Source organism: Callorhinus ursinus, unplaced genomic scaffold, assembly GCF_003265705.2.
Source record: "Callorhinus ursinus isolate GAN/ISIS: 27379988/994484 unplaced genomic scaffold, GSC_fseal_2.0 scaffold23, whole genome shotgun sequence".
Taxonomy (NCBI): Eukaryota; Metazoa; Chordata; class Mammalia; order Carnivora; family Otariidae; genus Callorhinus; species Callorhinus ursinus.
The window spans coordinates 11,102,544-11,121,677 of NW_027397085.1; the positions used below are offsets into that span (position 1 = coordinate 11,102,544).

General features: G+C 40.4%; 2 long non-coding RNA genes across 3 annotated transcripts in view; one reads left to right on the forward strand and one right to left on the reverse strand.

Annotated features, from left to right (window-relative positions):
• Positions 1 to 18,908, reverse strand: LOC141374887 (uncharacterized). Of its 2 annotated transcripts, XR_012382058.1 has the most exons (4): positions 18,799 to 18,908; positions 18,224 to 18,284; positions 2,783 to 2,960; positions 1 to 2,689 (listed from the first exon to the last, which is right to left on the reverse strand). It is a non-coding gene; the product is annotated as an uncharacterized lncRNA (long non-coding RNA). The 2 variants fall into 2 exon arrangements; XR_012382057.1 differs by lacking the exon at positions 18,799 to 18,908 and having other exon boundaries at positions 18,224 to 18,489.
• Positions 18,538 to 19,134, forward strand: part of LOC112839802 (uncharacterized) — a 15,360-nt gene continuing 14,763 nt past the window's right edge. The window contains exon 1 of the long non-coding RNA XR_003212296.2: positions 18,538 to 18,622. This is a non-coding gene — a long non-coding RNA (uncharacterized lncRNA). The remainder of the gene's footprint in view (positions 18,623 to 19,134) is intronic.

Sequence of the window (19,134 nt, forward strand, 5' to 3'; positions counted from 1 at the left end):
TAACATTTTAATATCTTTTAATGTTAGAGATAGTTACATAACATAAAAGATATTTCCCAAATTAAAAGGGTTAATTGACAATATTTTCTGAATGGTTTAAAAGTTCATGTTAAAAATCATCCCTCAGAATAAGAATGCTTTGTTTTTCATTCACCTTCCTGTAATGGATATTAATCCCTTTAAGTATAAAACTTTAGACTGCTCTGCCAAATTACACATTCTAAAGACCAAATCTTTAAACACAGCCTAACATTCCTCAAAGACAAACAACATTAGGGATAGAGGTCTTAGAATATTTGAAGACAGGTGGGAGTAATAAATTACTGACCTTTTATGGAGAGCAAGCTTCAGTGGTGTCTTTTTCTAAAAACAGTTGAAAAGCTAAATCTTGACACTAAATTCTGCTGTCAATGTAGAGAGAGTCCTTGTGGGGAAAGTTATCCAAAGGTTAGACTGGGAAAGTTTGAATAATGAGTTCCCAGAGGTTAAATGGAAATGACTGATTTTTGGTGTCTTGAGAGTACTTCTCATTAAGTAGCATATATATATTTGTGGATGGACATATGAGAGTTGGCATGGAATGTGAAGATCTTTGTTTCACACATTAACACCTACTAGGGAGAAACCACCATGAAAGAGGCACTAAACAACCAAATAGACAAAATGACTTGGCTGGTTGATGGCAGTCAGCCTATGTCATTGATCACCCCGCAGCTGGCATGAGGGGCACATAGACAGAGCCATGGGGAAAAACAGAGACTGTGTATGAGCCCAATTGCACAGGTTACCACTTACTGAATCTGATCTAATGGTGTCACTGTCCAATGGGCAACATGTCAGTAACAGAAAGCAATGTTGAGCCACCATTGCAATACTGTTTCCCAAAGAAGGGACACCAAATAGCACCTTGGTAAGAAGTTGAATACACTGGACCCCTTCCACTCATTTTTTTTTGACAGTAATAGACAAATATTCTGGTTATATGCTAGCTTTTTCTGCCTACAGAGCCTCTGCTAGCACCACTGTCCAAGAGCTTATGGAACATTTGATCCACCAACATGGGATCCCACATAATAGCCATCAGACCAAGGACCCACTTCACAGCAAAGGAAATGTGAGAGTGGACCCATGACCATGGGATTCCCTTGGCTTTATCACATGCCATCCCAACCAGAAGCTACTGGCCAGATAGAGATTTGGAATGGTTTGCTGAAGATATGCTTAAGTACCAGCTCAGAGCCAATAGTTTGTAAGGACAGGGCACCATCCTCAGGGTGCAGTGTCCCCAGTAGAACAAGTTCATGACACTAGGAGATAAAAGGTCAAAGCAGGAATGATCCTACTTACCATCATTCCAATAACCCACCTAGGGAATTTGTGCTGACCATCGCCTTACATTAGGTTCTTCAGGGTTAGCGATTCTGATCCCCAAAGGGAACCATTTTCCCCCAGGGAAAACAATAAGAACCTCATTAAACTATAAGCAGGCTATCCCTGAGCATTTCAAGCTTCTTGTGCTAAGGGACCAGCAAAGGTGAAGAGGAGTCACTATTCAGGCAGGACTAATTGACCCTGATCAAGAGGAGGCAGGGCCGCTATCACACAATGGGGGCATGGAGGAACATGTGAAACTCAGTGATCTACTTGGGTACCTCTTGTTACAGTCTTGGCAGATGGTGGTGGAAACATGAGAGAGAAGAGAGTAAGTACTCCTAGACTGAGAAGGACATGGAGACAAGGGGCTCATTCCCCTTAGGAATGGTCATGCCACCAGCTAAGCCACCGAAACCAGCAGAGATGCTACCGAGAGTGAGGGGATTCCAGAATGGTGAGTGGCGGAGAGATACACTGAGTCTTAGTTGCAGGCCCAAGACTAGGCTCAGCAATAGCAGGTGTACTTTGTTTTGCTAGCCTTCCCCTCCTGAGGAAGGGAGGCCTGCTGGACATACACAAAGCACAAGGGGTCATCTGGCAGTGCATCTGACAGACCGCCCTCAGCTGTCGGTTCTAGTAGGGATTGCCTTAGCTGCAGAGATCCGCCTTCCCCAAGGTCACACCCTTCTAGGGTAGCCCATACGCAGTGAAGGGTTAAGGTAAGGATATAAAGGTCGGGCTCATTTGGCCCAATGTGGGACAAGTCTGAGGGGTGATCTGATCGAAGCTCCAGAGCTCCCTAAGGAATTGCCTGAGGCGTGCATTGAAGTTTGGCTTTTCCCTCTGCTCAATCCTTCTTTCTCTCTCCCCTGGCAAATATACCAACCAGTAAGTTGCGTCTGAAGGTCCACTTCCTGGAGGACTACACAAACTGTGATTACTGGTTACAGAGAATCCTGCTTTCATGAATTTTCTTATTAGCCAATTTCTCTGGTTAGTCATGTCTATGTGGGGTAGACAGACTGCCCAGGCAGAGCTGGCCTCTCGCCTCTGCCGCCACACCTCGAAGTTTTCCTCCTTGCATTACGGCACTCACCACCTCGTGTTCAATTGTCGTTTACGCCCCGGGTCAGTCTGCCTTTCTGGCCTGCCACTCTCAGTCTGGAAACAAGGGACCTTTTCCTCACCAAACTGTGTTCCCAGTGTCTAATGCATAATCAGTGCTCAAACTATGCGGTTGAATGGGGATGAAGGGAAGAAAAAGTTTTCACTTTCAACAAGGCTTTTGTTTCACTCCTTCTTGAAGTTCTAAGCCCTTTAAGAAACAAACAAAAAAGATCATCATCAGACTATTTTCTATATTTGACTCGGTGTCAAAAAAAGTCATACTGATCACATTGGAACTTACTTTCCCTTTGTGTTGATTATGAATCAAGTGGTAAATGGCTACCAGCAGCAGCAGAGCAGGACCCGGTTTTCCAAGCAGGGGTGAAGTGTGACTGAGTCCCGTCCACTACTCTCGTCACTATCCTTGAAGTCAGTACCTCTGTGCTGACACATGCAGTCACCATTCACTGGTGACTAACCTAATGAGGAAGACAGATGAGTAAATAAAACTTGGATGCAGATAAGCCATGTTCTTCCTCAAACACCTGTGACAGCATCAGTAGCAGGACAAGAGAGAAATGTGAAGGCTTCTTTGAAATGAAGTAATAAAAGCCAACAGTAAGTAGAGTTTCATTGAAGACACACACACATACCCACAACCAAACCATCCCCACCTCCACCCCCACCCCTTTTCTTCCATAGGTAAGTAGCTAAGGAATCACAAACCTTTCCAGAAGAAGATAGTAATAGAAAGGGCAGGTTATTTACGGGAAAAGAAATTAGGTGATTAGATGACAACGAAGGGTTTGTGCAGTAAAAGTTCTAGGAAGATTGTACCAAAGATGAGCTCAGGGATCAATGGGGGGCACCAGAAGACTCATGTTCTCTCTTTCTCTCTACTTTGAGGGGGATATGGATTCAGGGAGCAGGCAAAGAATGGATTCATAGTCCTTTCTTACAAAATGAGAACCTAACCTTTAAATTAAGTGTTTAAAGGGATAGAACAGGAGGGATACAAAGTTTTGTACCAGGATATGAATTAATTACTTGCACATGGAAAAAGAACAAAGTGTCAGAAAGTTAATGCATCTTCTGGAAGACTAGCACAAGAGCTGACATCAGCAAGATAATAAATTTTACACTAAATTAATGAGTTGCCCTTTGTCAACAGTTAAGAATGCTACAGCACTCCCATCAGTAGGACTTGCTCTGTGAAGAATAATCGTGGATTTGTCCTAAACCAGCTCTACTCTTTTACTCTTTGGTCAGGAGCGAGAGCAGTGAACAGATTAGGGAATCAGCAGGATCTGTACTTAAGCACTCACAGAAGATCACACGATCAGGGGAGAACCCTGTCTAGGCAAGCATCATAGTCAGAGGAATATACTAAGGAAGATGCCAAAAGATAAGCAGAGCATAGCACTGATTGAGGCAAGATGGAAAGTTGGCCATCATCCAGGTGTCCACTGCAATGCTCTAGGAACGTCCCTATTAAGCTTTAGTCCTAAAGCTACATGGAACCTTGTGTCTTACAACTGGGTAGATTGTGTGGGAGCCACAGAGACTGCTTTTCCTCTGACCTAAGGTCCACCCTGAAAGCATGCTCTCTCCTAACTCTTGGTCTCCCCACTCCAATGGTGAAATGAGCCAAGGGGAGATAAACCTAAGGAAAATGAACCAGTTAAAAGAACAAAGACTAACAACATGGGTGAATAGCACAGACATAACAGTGAGCAAAAGAAGCCAGATACAAAAAGAACATACTGTATGATTACATTTATATCAAGTTCAAGAACAGTAAAACTAACATATGGTGACAGATGTCAGAATAGTAGTTATCTCTGGGTACAGGCTGGTGGGGGTGTTAGATATTGCCTGGAAAGGGATTCAAGATCTCTTTGGGGCTGTGAGGAATGTTCTGTATCTTGATCTGGGTAGGGGCTTCCTGAGTGTATCCAATATGTAAAAATTCATTAAAATATACATTTAAAAAGTCTATGCTTCATGTATGTTACACCTCAAGATGGGGTAGAAAAAAATTTAATTTACTTACCTTTTTTTTAATTTACTTACTTTTTTTAATCACTTATTTTTCACCCCATTTCCCTTTCCTTCCTTCCACCCCCGCAACACACCTTCACACCACACAAGTTATATAGACCAAGGACATTGGCCAGTTTACATCTGAGCTCCTCTTCCTCGGGAAACAGTGTAGGGAGGGGCCACTTTGCATCTTCTCTAGCGGCTGCAGGGTGCCAGGGATGCATTGGCAGTAACACAGTCCCAGACAGGGGCAATCGGTATGCGTAGAGTGCACTTCCTGAAATTTGCAAGTGAGGAGGGAAAGTCTGGAACCCTAAAGGAAAGGGACATCTGCAGAGATAGGACTAGGTACTTAACAGGGACTACAGAGCCTCAGTCACAAAAAGGTAGACCAGTGTCCTTTCCTGCCTGGAGGTTGCAATAACAGAAGGGGACCAGATACAGCGACAATTTTGCTCCACGCCATAGAACTAATATCCCAGGTTCTGTGATTTCCCTGGTCTCACAAGAGGATTAGCTCCAGAATCTGCAGTGGAATTAAACTACAGGGAAGGATTGTTGTGTGGCCCCATTTTTGTGAAAGGAGCCAGGGCAATCATTAGAAATACCATCCAAAGCCAGAGAACCTAAAGGAAACTCACTCTCACCAAGGGATTAACCTGAAACCTGAGGCTCAATAACATTGTATTTTATTTTTTTTAAATTTTTAAAAAGATTATTTATTTATTTGAGAGAGCGAGAATGAGAGAGAGAGAGAGAGCACATGAGAGGGGGGTGGGTCAGAGGGAGAAGCAGACTCCCTGCTGAGCAGCAGGGAGCCCGATGCGGGACGCGATCCCGGGACTCCAGGATCATGACCTGAGCCGAAGGCAGTCGTTTAACCAACTGAGCCACCCAGGCGCCCCAATAACATTGTATTTTAATCATGTGTCTTCCAAAAGGTAGTAAGAGGCACTGGAAACAAAAGCAACCTTGAACCTTTTCAGGATGTGAGATTTTGTCTATTACCTTCACGGCTTTTAGCTTTGCGAAAAATAGAATGTGTCACTGGCACAGTGCACATAACAGAATGGCAGGATGGACTCTCCCACTGCAATCAGTAGATGCACGAACATAAGCATGGCTTGTGTAAGATCAGACATAGATGCTATTGTAACCCCAAAGACAGAGCAGCTCTCCGTCAGTCATTTAAGGACAACGTTAGCCATTTTAGCATGCAAAGACAACAACGCTGTCCGAAACAACAGCTGCGTCTGAGAATACACTCCTCATCAGAGACCAGCACCAAACTGGGCAATCACATAGCAGTCTGGTAATTAATTAAGCTTAGAGATTGTTCCAAGTTAGCTGCTGCTCTTATTATTCACCAATGCCATTTAATAGAAGGCTTTTTTCCCCCTAGTCAGGACAAGAGTACATGTTTATAAAGGTGAAAATCTTACTCCCAGGAATAGGAACTGTGCTGCTTACCTCTTCCTGAAATACCTCTTCCAGGATGCTCTTCCTGTACTCAACTCTTCTGGCTCTTCTTTCCAATGTATCAAATATGCATCATTCTAATTGGCTTTCAAGATATTCCATTACCTGGCCTCATTCTTTTTTTTAAGATTTATTTATTAATTTGAGAGAGAGAGAGAGAGAGAGAGAGAGGAGGGGCAGAGGAAGAGGGACAAGCAGACTCCCTGCTGAGAGTGGAGCCCGACTCAGGGCTTGACCCCATGGCCCTGAGATCATGACCCAAGCTGCAATCAAGAGTCAGATGCCCAACTGACTGAACCACCCAGGCACCCCCCTGGCCTCATTCTTTATAGCAAAATTTCTAACTCTCTGTGGGACTCTTTCTGCTTTGTCCAGTTTAGAACGCCTTTGCTGGTGCTGTTCCCTTTACCTGGACCACCCCCTCAACTTGCCTCCTGTGTATTCAGATGCAAAGCCGGCTTCAGAACCAACTTCTAGATTTCCCTTCTACAGATGTGCAACTGTTCTGGATTCTCTTACCCGTGACTTAGAGAGTTCAGTCAGTGAGTTCATCCTCAATTCCCTCAGCACCTGAAAACAAAGCCATGATCCCTCAGACAAGTCAGTCCTCCCTCTCTTCATTTTATGGGGACAGTCTTCTGTATTTTGTTATTGTTTGAAGTAATTTAACCTTTTCCAGTACCTTAGAAGCCCATGTGGCCCCTTCCTGATAACATCTTCATCTCTTTCCACCAAGAAGAACCCCATCGTAAATTTTTGGGTGAGAATTTCTCGAGTATATATACCTAAGACCTGGAATGGAAGTTTTAAGATTTCTTCAACTTTACCAAGTAATCCCCAATGGTTTTATAAAGTGCTCATAACAATTTATATTCCACTAGGGAAGGAGACTCTGAGACAGAGATTATGTGCAGAAAATTTATTAGGGAGAACTCTTGGGATCAGACCAAGTGTGGATGGGAGAGGGAAGGGGCTGAAGCCGGGCTGGACAGAAGGAGAAGTTGGGCTATAAAGCAATCTTGAGGAAAGCCTCTGCTCACTCACAGGGAGATTTGAATCTGAGGTACTTCAGAGTTGTCCCTCTCTGGGGCTAGGGGGCTAGGCCCTCACAATCCTACGTGGCCACGTGTTAGCTATAGGATGCCACAGGGAGACTGCATCACTGTGGGCAAGACAATTGTCTTTAACGGTTTTGTGACACGGCCATAAACCGAATTCCCATAATGTGCCGACTGTGTCTGGGCTCTCCATTCTTTTCCATCTGTCTCTTTATACCACACTGGCACAATCACTATTCCTCCACTGGACCCATAGACCCATTTCGTGAGAATTTCGTTAAAATACTGAGTCTTCCTATCTAAAAAAGTGGTTTTTCTTTCCAGATACTGAAATCTCCTTTAATGTCCATCAATAAAGTATATAATTATCTCTATACAGGTCTTGCATATGTTCTGTTAGACTTATTCCCCAATACTTTGTACTTTTCGTTGCTATTGTAAATGGTGTTTTCCACACCATGCTAGTGTTTAGAAACACAGCAAATTTTTATTTTGATCTAGTAATCTTCCGAAATTCTTACATTAATTTTAATAATTTCTCTGTAGATTCTTCTCAGTTTTCCAGTAATTACATCTATTTCATATCATCAAATTGACAATATGTTTCTGTAATAACTCATTATAATACAAAGAGTGTAAAATCAAAGTAATTATTTCCCTCTTCTGCTGCCACATTCCACACTCTGCGTCTTCATCTTCTTGAGTTTACCAATGTTAACAACCTCCCATGCATTTCCCCTTGTTCTTTCACTGTGTGTCCCAGTATGCAGGGAACTTTATTTGCTTTTACTGGGATGAGACCATAAGAAACACATTATTCTGCAACCTGTTTTTTCCCCTTGCCTATTACAATGAAGTTCCGTTATTCCATCCCTTTTTCTAATATCTTTATACATTTTGTGTAGATGAGCTCATATCACATATGCGAGTTGGCTTTTTTGCTTGGTTGGTTTGAATGCTTTCTTCCTGAAAAAGACAAAAACTGTGGCTAGTCAGCAGGCCAAATGTGAAGGCCTTGACCCTTCGTGAAAAGACTGCTGAACTAGTTACGTAAGTATTAAGTTTAAATAAAACATTTAAGGTATTGGGCTGCCTGGGTGGCTCAGTCGTTAAGTGTCTGCCTTTGGCTCAGGTCATGGTCCCAGGGTCCTGGGATCAGACCCCTGCATCGGGCTCCCTGCTCAGTGGGAAGCCTGCTTCTCCCTCTCCTACTCCCCCTGCTTGTGTTCCCTCTCTTGCTCTCTCTCTCTCTCTAATAAACAAATAAAATCTTTAAAAAAACATTTAAGGTATCTATGTATCTTTTTTTAATGACTCACCCTGTGATTGACTTGTTTGACTACTGGACAGGGCACAGAGTGAGGCACACATGCTGAGGGACCGAGTCTGTTCAAGTGTAAAGTCATGAGCAGACAACACAAGAAGAGGCCACGCTCAGCAAAAGACCTGTGAGGCCTTTGAAGATAAACGAACACCCTCACGTGCGTTGTCCTCGGGTAATGTAGTGTAGCAGGTGATTCCAACTGTTTCAGTGTTACTCTTGCTGTGCCACATGGATCACATCTGTCCCGTGGGATTACGTGACAACAGAAACTCTCCCAGTCAAGCTGCCAATAACTTGACTGAGATTTGAAAGCAGTAATCTCGTAGTGATTTTAAGCTAGAACTGAGGAAGTGAACATAACAAGACTTGGGGATTCTTGTTATGTCTTTGCAGTGGGGTGTTCTACTTCTATGACAACATACAAAATCCCATTATGTCAAAAATCTTGAACACATGGAGCCTTCTACAGAAGCATGATGTGTTATCTGCCAACAAGATATTAAAATAAATTCATCTGGTGTTTTCTGTAAATAATTCACTATTGTTGTCTAGCATCTTGTAAGTACTGACTGTGTTTGGGAAAATAGAATTCTAGGAATGACTTATCCTATTTTCTGGGATTTCACTAAATGAAAGAGCATATTGTTTCTTTTGTGCATTTCATGTCAGCATTGTTTTACTGTTATAATTTCCTGTTAATATTTTATTCTTAGGACCATGAAGTCATAGTTTTTTCCAAACTGAGTTGTTATTTCTTTGAAAGTTAATAGTATGTATATTTCACAATCTTCATGATCATCATTAACAACAAGCATTAAGTGCATATCATATAGGAAGCCCTACTGCATAGAGTTTGGAGGATACTAGAATATACGGCACACAGTTTCTGCTACCTGGTAGCTGACTGTCTAGATGGAGAGATGAGATGTCATCAGATGATATAAAAGATAATCATAATACCAGCTATTTTATGGATTACTATGTTCTGCTAATATGGTAAGTGCTTTTTATAATTACTACAATCCTCACAATAACCGCACGATAGGTAGTATGTCTCCATTTTACAAATGAGAATACCAAACTTAACAGAAATTTTGAACATGACTGTGAAGATTTATTCCTTTCTTCAATAATGATCACCTCTTGAGTATCAGAATCATAGTATATAAGAATTCGAGGGACAGAGAGCTCTGTTTGGTAGCACTCAATCTGAGCTTTGTAGCTTAGTTGGGTTTTAGCTCATGGAGAAGAGGGAAAGCAAGCAAGCAAGAGGAAACGTATTCCCAGAGGCCGAAAACATGAAAGCAAATTTGGTGAGAACAGTTGGGCTCAAGTGAGTATAAGTAGGAGAGTGAAGGTGAAATTCTATCAACAAACATTTCTAAAAGACTGGCAAATGTGGTTTGGGGACAAGTTGAGTGCTTTAGGTATGAAACTAAGGAGTTTAGACTTATTCCACAGGAAGTGGTGATTCAAAAATGATTTAACAATGTTTAAATTATTTAAATGATAGTAGTACCATATGCATGTTTAAAAAATTCAATAATACAGAAGTATAGAAAGAATAAGGCAAAAATTCTCCTCCCTCCCACCATATCATAATTTTACTTCCCAGAAACAGTCACTGTTAATAGTTTGGGTTCCATCTTCCAACCTTTTAAAATTCATAAAAAATATAGATCTACTTTTTATTTATTTATTTTTAAAGATTTTATTTATTTATTAGAGAGAAACAGCATGAGAGGGGAGAGGGTCAGAGGGAGAAGCAGGCTCTCTGCTGAGCTGTGAGCCTGATGTGGGACTCGATCCCAGGACTCTGGGATCATGACCTGAGCTGAAGGCAGTTGCTTAACCAACTGAGCCACCCAGGCGCCCTAGATCTACTTTTTAACATAAGTGGGATATACCATCATGTTTTTTGCCCACCTGTTTTTTGTGGGGTTTTTTTAGTTTGTTTTTTTCACTCAGTAATGTACCAGGAATACCGCTGCATGTTAATACATGCTATGAGGACTCTTGGGCTGCCCCAAGCATTTCAAAGCTTGGATGCACTGAAATGAAAAAAAAAAATTAGAAAAAATATATTAAAATATATTAACATAACCAATGTTGCAATAAATATCTTTGTATGATTATCTTCCTTGCCCAATTATTTCTATAGGCTATGTTCCTAAAAGTGGAATTGCTGAATATATATATACATTAAAATTTGATATATGTTTTCAAATTGTCCTCTGGAAAAATTATGTCAGTTTCTACAGTCAAATAAAGTGTTTTGGAATGCTTTTTTCTCTGCACCTTCACCAACATCAGATCTTATCAACAGAGAAGTTTTTTGAGCAAGGATGTGACATGATCATAACTGTGGTATGTCAGGTAGCTGGCTAATTCCAGATCATTATTTTTTTTTGTTTTTCTTTTGTTTTTCTTTTTTATTTATTTATTTATTTATTTTAAAGATTTTATTTATTTATTCATGAGAGACAGACAGAGAGAGAGAGAGAGAGGCAGAGGGAGAAGCAGGCTCCCTAGGAGCAGGGAGCCCGATGCGGGACTCGATCCCAGGACCCTGGGATCATGACCTGAGCCGAAGGCAGACGCTTAACCATCTGAGCCACCCAGGCGCCCTCCAGATCATTATTTTTAATGCATGATTCATTGTCTATTTTAAGTCTCAAAGCCAACAACGGGGTAATCAGACATCTTAGAAATGAAGATTTCTAATGTAGTAGGAAGTCGACTGAACATAATAAATCTCACCTGCCAGAAAACTAATCTTACTACGTTAAGCCAATGGTTCTCAAACCTTGGTGTGCACTGAAATCATCTGAGGAGCTTTAAAGACTATCAATGTCTGGGTCTCATGTCCAATGTCTGGGTCCAAAATTCTCAATTGGTCTGAGCCTGGACATTGAGATTTTTTTTTTTAATCCCCTTAGGTGATTCTAACATGAGCCACAATTGAGGACTCCTGCTTTAAATGTTAATTTTAAAAGTTCTGGAACTCCATGCCCACCCACCTCATAAATATGCCTGATGTAGCTTCCTTTTTCTGAGGCTGTCTTGAAAGTATGATATGCATTTCACATTTGGGGGAGATCTCACTAGATTCAAACCAGGCACTATATAGTAACAGTCTGAAGAAATTTATATTTCTTTTTTGGCAAAGACCCTAGATTGTATTCCAAGGCTGAATTTCATTTCTACGCTTTTAAGCCACAAAGGCTAAGAAATTTAAGTATTCACGGCTTTGAGTCAGACATTCTGTTAGGACTCAGGTGAATTAAATAGAGGTCTGGTTAATCTGCAGAAAACAAACAAAATGACAAACATGGTTCTTAGAACATTCCTTGGAAGGGGAAATGTTAAGTTAGAAGCTCTGGCGTGACTGACATACAGAGAAAGCAGCGTTTATACAAGGCAATATTAGTAGAATAATGAATGATTAGTCTAGTGGAGAATTGTTCTTCAAGTATTTCAACTGTGTGAGTTCCAATTTTTCCCATCTTGTTACTCTATAATCTTCAAACATATGCAGTATTGGAAGGATAATCCCATCATGTTGGGAGGGATGAATGTCCCCTCACTTTACCGCCCAGGAGAATGAGTAACTCACTTGCCACAGACCTCAGGATATTTTGGTACTCCATGTCAACCTCTCGTTTCCAAGCAGCAGCTGACACTTGAAAGAGAGCTTCTGCCCTTCAGAGATGGAAACTGATCTCTAAACATTGCTATTCTGAGTTTCACATTTGCCTGGGTTGGTAACTTTCTAGGTATTAGGAGAAGCAGGTTGCTGATTTTTGGCAATAGCATCTCACTGCAAACAGGATGTCCCTGGGTGTGATGGTAAACCAGCTCTGTGGGGCAGAAGCCAGGTGGAAGGGGGCTGATTTCCAGCATTTGCCAATTTCTGTGGTGTAAATGCTTCCATTGTGACTGATTTTAGGTTACCAAGGTCTAATAACCAGCACTCAAAATCATGAATATTTAACAATCAGCTCTCACCATCTGGCTCTAGTATGCGGCAGATTCTACCTCACCAAGAATCAACAATCTTGGTTTTCTGGTGAGTAACTATAGATTGATGGCTAAAATACACTGCAATTATTAGACTTGAGGCCATTTTGTTATTTAAAATTCAGTGTAAGTAAGCAGCAAAGCCCAGCTCACACCTAGGTCACAAGTTTCACAGCATGGACTTTCAAAGACTCTAAGGTCTAACAATGTGAAAGCTAAGCTATTAGCACTTTTAGGAGGTTTATTTATAAGAATTTTTATAAGAATTATAATCTAAAGTAAACTGATTATTTGGGGCTAGAACCATGGAATTTATTGAAATTTAAAGGATATTCAGGGCGCCTGGGTGGCTCAGTTGGTTAAGCGACTGCCTTCGGCTCAGGTCATGATCCTGGAGTCCCGGGATCGAGTCCCGCATCGGGCTCCCTGCTCAGCAGGGAGTCTGCTTCTCCCTCTGACCCTCCCCCCTCTCGTGTGCTCTCTCTCTCTCTCATTCTCGCTCTCTCAAATAAATAAATAAAATCTTTTAAAAAAAATAAATAAAGGATATTCAATCTAACAACTAAATCAACTTATTAGCAGTAATGGTTGCATGCTTGACCATGCCCCTTTTTTCTCATGAAGTTCAAATGCTCTTTGAGAAGAGAGCAGCTGTTCCAGATCCCATTTTGTTTGACCCAACTATAAGTTGTAATCTCTTTACTTTAGAGAGAGGATTTATTTTCCTTGTGAAGTCCTGTGTCCCTCAAGTGGATGTCTTCCAGAATAGAAAGGAGCACTGTTTGGCCTGGTTCCTATTTGGAAAAGGAACTGTCTACGTCATCTTAGAAAACGATCATTTTTTAATATATCAGTTTGTAAGAGGTAGTCATTATTTTTATTTAGCACTATTCCCTTAAAAGTATATGAAATGTGTAAGTAAAACATGTCAGTTAATTACTATTTGAAATAATCATGTGTATGTGCTTTCTACACCACCATGTCATAAAAACTGCTTATTATATCACCATGCAAAGATAATAATAACACCTTACATTTGTAAAAAGGTTGAGAGTATTCAGGAGTCTGAATAAATGTTAGTTTGTATCCTCACTTGTATCTTCAATGTGTTAATTAGTATCCTTCCTTGTAAAAACAAACACAAAAATAATACCTGCTTCATGGGGATATTTCGAGGATTAAATGAGATAATATGAATAAAGCACTTAGCATAAGCTTGGCATTTAGTAGATGCACAATAAAAATCAAGAAACTTTATTTTTGCAGTGCTATTCTTTTGTCCTTTTCAGGGTTCTTTAATTAATCCAATCTCATATGATCTTTTATTATAGTCATGTGAAGTATGTAAGGCAAATATCACTATAGCCCTTTTATTTTTTAATTTTATTTACTTATTTATTTATTTTGAGAGAGAGAGAGCGTGTGTGAGTGGTGGGGGGGTGGGGAGCAGAGGGAGAGGGAGACAGAGAATCTTAAGCAGGCTCCACGCCCAGTGCAGAATCTGATCCAGGGCTGGATCTCACGACCCTGAGATCATGACCTGAGCTGAAACCAAGAGTCACATGCTTAACTAATTGAGCCACCCAGGTGCCCCTATTATAGACCTTTTAAAGATAAGAAATGAAGGCTTAGAAAAATCAACGGTTTGATTTCCCCATTTGATTCGAATTCCCCAGATGGAACAGCTGGTAAATGGCAACCTGGGATGGGTTTTTCATTATAATACATTATATATAATTAACCATAATACTATTTTGCTGACTCAAAATCGGGCTAAACTGACAAATAGCAGGAAAAGCAGTATTCTAATCAGAAACTTTTTTTTCATTCACAAGTAATGTAAAGATTGCTAGCTACTGATTTTGGAAATATTATTTCTTAAAAACAACCATGAGTTTTTTCTACTGGTTGCAACAGCAGAAACTATTTCTAACTGTCTCCTTTGTGCTGAATGCTATGTTCACAGCTTTATCCCTTTTGATCCCCAGAACAACCCTCTATGACAGAATTCTATTCTTTGTATAGATAATCAGTAATAGCTAATACTACCACCGCTTACTCTATGCCAGACACAGTGCCCAAGTGTTTTACATGTATTGTCTCATTTTAAGCAGCTTGACAACCTTCTGAGATAGGGAGATACCATGTTACTATTCCAGTTTGCTAATGAACTTGATATATAGACAAATTTGCTGGAATTATAGAGCAGGGAACTTTTTCTTAGGCCTCATCTCTGTGTAATTACATAATTTAAAGGTCCTGCAAGGATTATCTTCCCAGAGCCAGTTGCATTAAAAATAATCACTGAAGTACAGATTGGAGAGAAAATAGTTGTTGGAGCAAAATTCTGTTCCAAGTATGTTTGTGCCTTTCCTGATACTACCCCTCCCCCAGAGCTGTAGGATAACAAGACATGCTATGAAAAAACTTGAATTCTGGGGAGTCATTGTATTAGTCAGGCCCTATCCCATTTGAGTAAAAATAAATTCAGTTTGGCCACTGCACACTGAAAAGGAAACTATTCTTAACACCCAGTAACACATCATAGCCTTTCCAAAGATAAAAACGGTGATGGGGTCAAAGAAGTATGTTGTTTCAGGGCGTATGTTGCTATTATTAAAACAGTCTCTCTGCAGGAAGTATACACAGACAGCACACAAAAACAGGAAAGTCACTCAGGAACCTGCTTTAATACTCCTGGTCTGAACGCATGAAATTGCTCTAAAGTCACAAGGAATGGAGATCACAAATCAGAAGTCCTGAGAAGAACATAGCTTTTCTCCTACTTTAACTTGGGCAATATTGTGTTTTCAATCCTGTGAAAACTGATCCACATGGACTAAGGAATATAACTTTTTACCCCAACCCCATCATTTTACAGATAAAGAAACTAAGATTACAAGATTACTAAGATTATGATGGATATCTATCTAGTGTTTTTGCCTGCCCAGAATTTATTTCCCCTTCTGGTAACATCCCATCTCATGGAATTTTCTTTGGTACTCCTCTCTGATTCATGATCTTCCTGTTTTTAGAGGGCCGATCCCAGCCCTAAGTCCAGGAACAGGAATAAACCAGGCATGGACAAAGGAGGTCACACTAAGCGTTAACTGACAGGCATGAATCTGAAATGATTTAATAGAGGTTAAAGTAAATCCAAGACCACAAAGTTAATGCCCAAACCAGGGCTATATTCCAAGCACCACTGCTCTTTTCATACCATCATGCCACATAATCTCTGTAAATTAAAAAAAAAAGAAGTTCTTACTAATTTAAAAAATAGTCGTAGGTTCCATTCTAGTGCTGATAAGCCAGACTGTCTCAGCGTCAATGTTACTTCCTGTTTATATATTAGAATACGTGCAACGTATGCCCACATTTCCTTTTATTTCTTAAAGAGAGTAACAACTTCTACTGGGGTACGGAGTGAACAATGATAACTTACTCCTCTATATTCAATATTCTTCTAGCCTAAAAAAAAAAAAATCATCCTATGGCACTAGGATTCCACAATCTATTTTATCCTCCCAACGACTGCAGTATGATTTACAGCTATGTGAAAAGGGGCTAAGGAAGAAATGGGAGGGAGCACAGTATTCCCGAATGCTTACTGTGGTTACATTGGAAGGACTAGATCAGAACTAACTTCCCCTCATTCCATTATTTTCCCATTTGGGGGAAAAATATATTTCAAAAATCGGTAAACTTATACTTTTCTAAAAGTCTATTCAAAGATCAGTTATCTGTACTTCAAATTATTCAGTCCTTTTTTATTCTCTTTTCTACTGTGGCCATTAATCTCCTCCTTAATTCTGCCAGGAGAAAAAGCTGTGAGTCAAGCTCAAGGCCGTTGGGCCTATCCTGGGCTGTAATTTTCCTAGGAGCGCCTGTGTGAAAGTGTGGCTCGGTCAGGGCTCCCAGGAAGACAGCCAACTCCCAGAAAATCAGTGAACAAAGGAAGAAGGAGGTTTAGGAATGACCCAGATCAATTTTAATTAACCATATCGATGTGGTCTCTTGTGACCTCAGGAAATTTGGAAATTACTTAGAATTACATTTGGGTGTCACACTTGGCCTCAAACACAACATGTCTGAATTCTTTATCTTTTCCAAAACAGTTGTGTACTCCACACCCCAATATCTCTCAGCTCTGCCTCACTGCTTACATCTGATCCGTCATCAAGTGCAGCGTGTGTTCTTCACCGTTCTCATATTGCTATATCGTCAACTGTTGTGTAGACTTAACAGTTTCCCAGCTGCCAGGCTGGTCCTCCTCCCTTTAATCCTCCAGGGGCATCTTTAACATTACAAATAATCCTGCCCCTCCCCCACCCCCGCTCTACCTACAACTCAGAACCATTCGGCGGTTCCATATTTCCTTCAAGATAACATCCACAATTTTCTAGGATGGCATCCAAGGACTTCCAGGATCTGTCCTCTCTGGCTATCATTTCAGTATTGTCTGTCCCCAGGCCCTGGACACTCATGGCCTCACTTTAGTCACATCAAGCTACCTGAGTTACCTATCTGTACAAATTACTATGGCCCCCTGGAAAACCTTGATCCTTCTATCTGGGGGGGGATTAATTCACAGCTGTTGACAAAAGAGTTTGTATTGTGTGGTTGCTTTGGTATAAAACATGAAATGATTCATACATAGGCTTCCCAAATGCAGAGTGCGTTTCCACAGGAACACACAAGAAACCGGCAATGTTGGTTGCCTCTGGAAAGGAGAACTATGAAACTGGAGATATAAGGGTAGGAGAAAGACTTTTCACGCTATACTCCTTTGTGCCTTCAGAATTTTGTGCCATGTAAATATGTCAACAGTGTGACTAAAGGGAAAGATTCATCTGCTTTATGAACCAGCAGTTCCACTCATTGGTATAAACACAAGAAAAATGAATGCATATGTTCTCCGAAAGACGCGGACAAGAATATTTGTAGCAGCTTTTCTCATAATAGGCAAAACCTGAAAACATTCCAACTGTCCATCAATAGGAAAATGGATATACACATTGAATTATATTTATTGAATGGAATACCATGTAGCAATAAAAAAGAATAAACCATGATGCATTCTATCAGGGAGAGAATGTTGAACCACAGGATTCAACACAGAAGGGTAAATACTGGAAGGTTCTACTTATTTCAAGATCAAATACAGGCAAAAGTAATCAATGGTGACAGAAGTCAGAAGAGTGATTACCTCTGGTATGGAGGAGGGTGGGGCATGGAGGATATTGACTGGGAAGGAATAAAATTGGGGGTTCTTGGCAGTGTTCTATATCTTGAGGTGGGTGATGGTTAGAATGATATATACACATGTAAAATATGATTATATACCAGATATATACATATGGAAAAATAATTGACCATTACATTAAAGATGAGTGTATTTTACTGTACATATGTTAATGGAATTTTTAAAAGTTTTTAAAAAGCATAAAAATACATTACCAATTTGAAAAAAAGTAGATAAAATAATTTTTTTAAATTTCACCCAAATGGAAAATGATTTCTCCCTTTACATCGATAAAAGTCAAGGCAACTTCCATACTAAAAGTCAGTAAGGAAAAAACACAGCAATAACGAAAATACCAAAAACTTCTTTAAATTAAAGAAAGCGAGATGTTTGAAGCAACTGTTGATTGTAAAAAATTACAAAACAGAAACAAAACCAGAATTTTCTATCATAATCCAAAAGCTGAAAAGACTGTAATGTAATGCCTCAACCGACCAGGGGTAAGGAATTCTTTTACACATTTATTAGGCAACTTTTAGAAACGTAGGTGAATAAAAGGGAACTGAGACTGACCTTTTATCTGGAGACACCGCGGGAACCTGGAGACAGAGCTCACTTTGTGGAAAAGCGGCAGCTTGAAATGGAAGCGACAAGGGCGGTAATGAGTAACTAAGGTTTACCTGGCGCACAGAGGCAGGGCAATGGTGACCTTGGTGGGGGAAAGGACAGGAGAACCAGGTGGAAAGGGGCAAGGAAGAGACAAGGCTCTTGGCAGCCAGAATGTTTACAAGGGAATTTAAAATGTGTGTGAAACTTCAAAATAGATCCAAGGAGCTCAAGATCAAGAGGAGGACAGGAAGAGTCACCCAAAGTGAAAGCAATATGTGCTGCTTTTTAAAGACTCTTTTTTCTCCGCCTCCTCCCCCCCCCCCCCCCCCCAGTTCCGGAGAGGCAGTAAGGTGCCAACAAGAGGTAAGCCCTCCACGTTCCCAAGATTTAATACTTTGAACTTATTGTCTGTCAGGTTTTTTTTCCTCTTGATAAGCTCTCTCTCTCTCTCTCTTTCTAAATTAAAAAGCAACAGAGTTTCATTGCAGAAAATTTGGGAAATACAGAAGAACTTTAAGGAGAAACCAAAAATCACTCACAAGATGACCACCGTAGCATTTCAGTATAGGACGATTTCTAACCGGTAGAGAACAGCCCAACAAGAGCAGGTCAGAGGCTCTCCTGCTCTAGGAACCCAGGTGGTGTTTATTATTGGAGATCTGTCATTTTTATTTCACTGGTGCATTTTCCCACTGGAATTTCCACGAAGGCGGAGATTTTGTTTGTGTTGTTCACGGCTATATCCTGGTGCCTGGCACATAATAGACACTCCAGAAATATTTGTTGAATTAGCTATTTTTTTTCACATTTACTCACAAAGATTAGCTGCTACTTTTTATTTTTTCCTCCTCATAATTAAAACATTTTAATTCCTT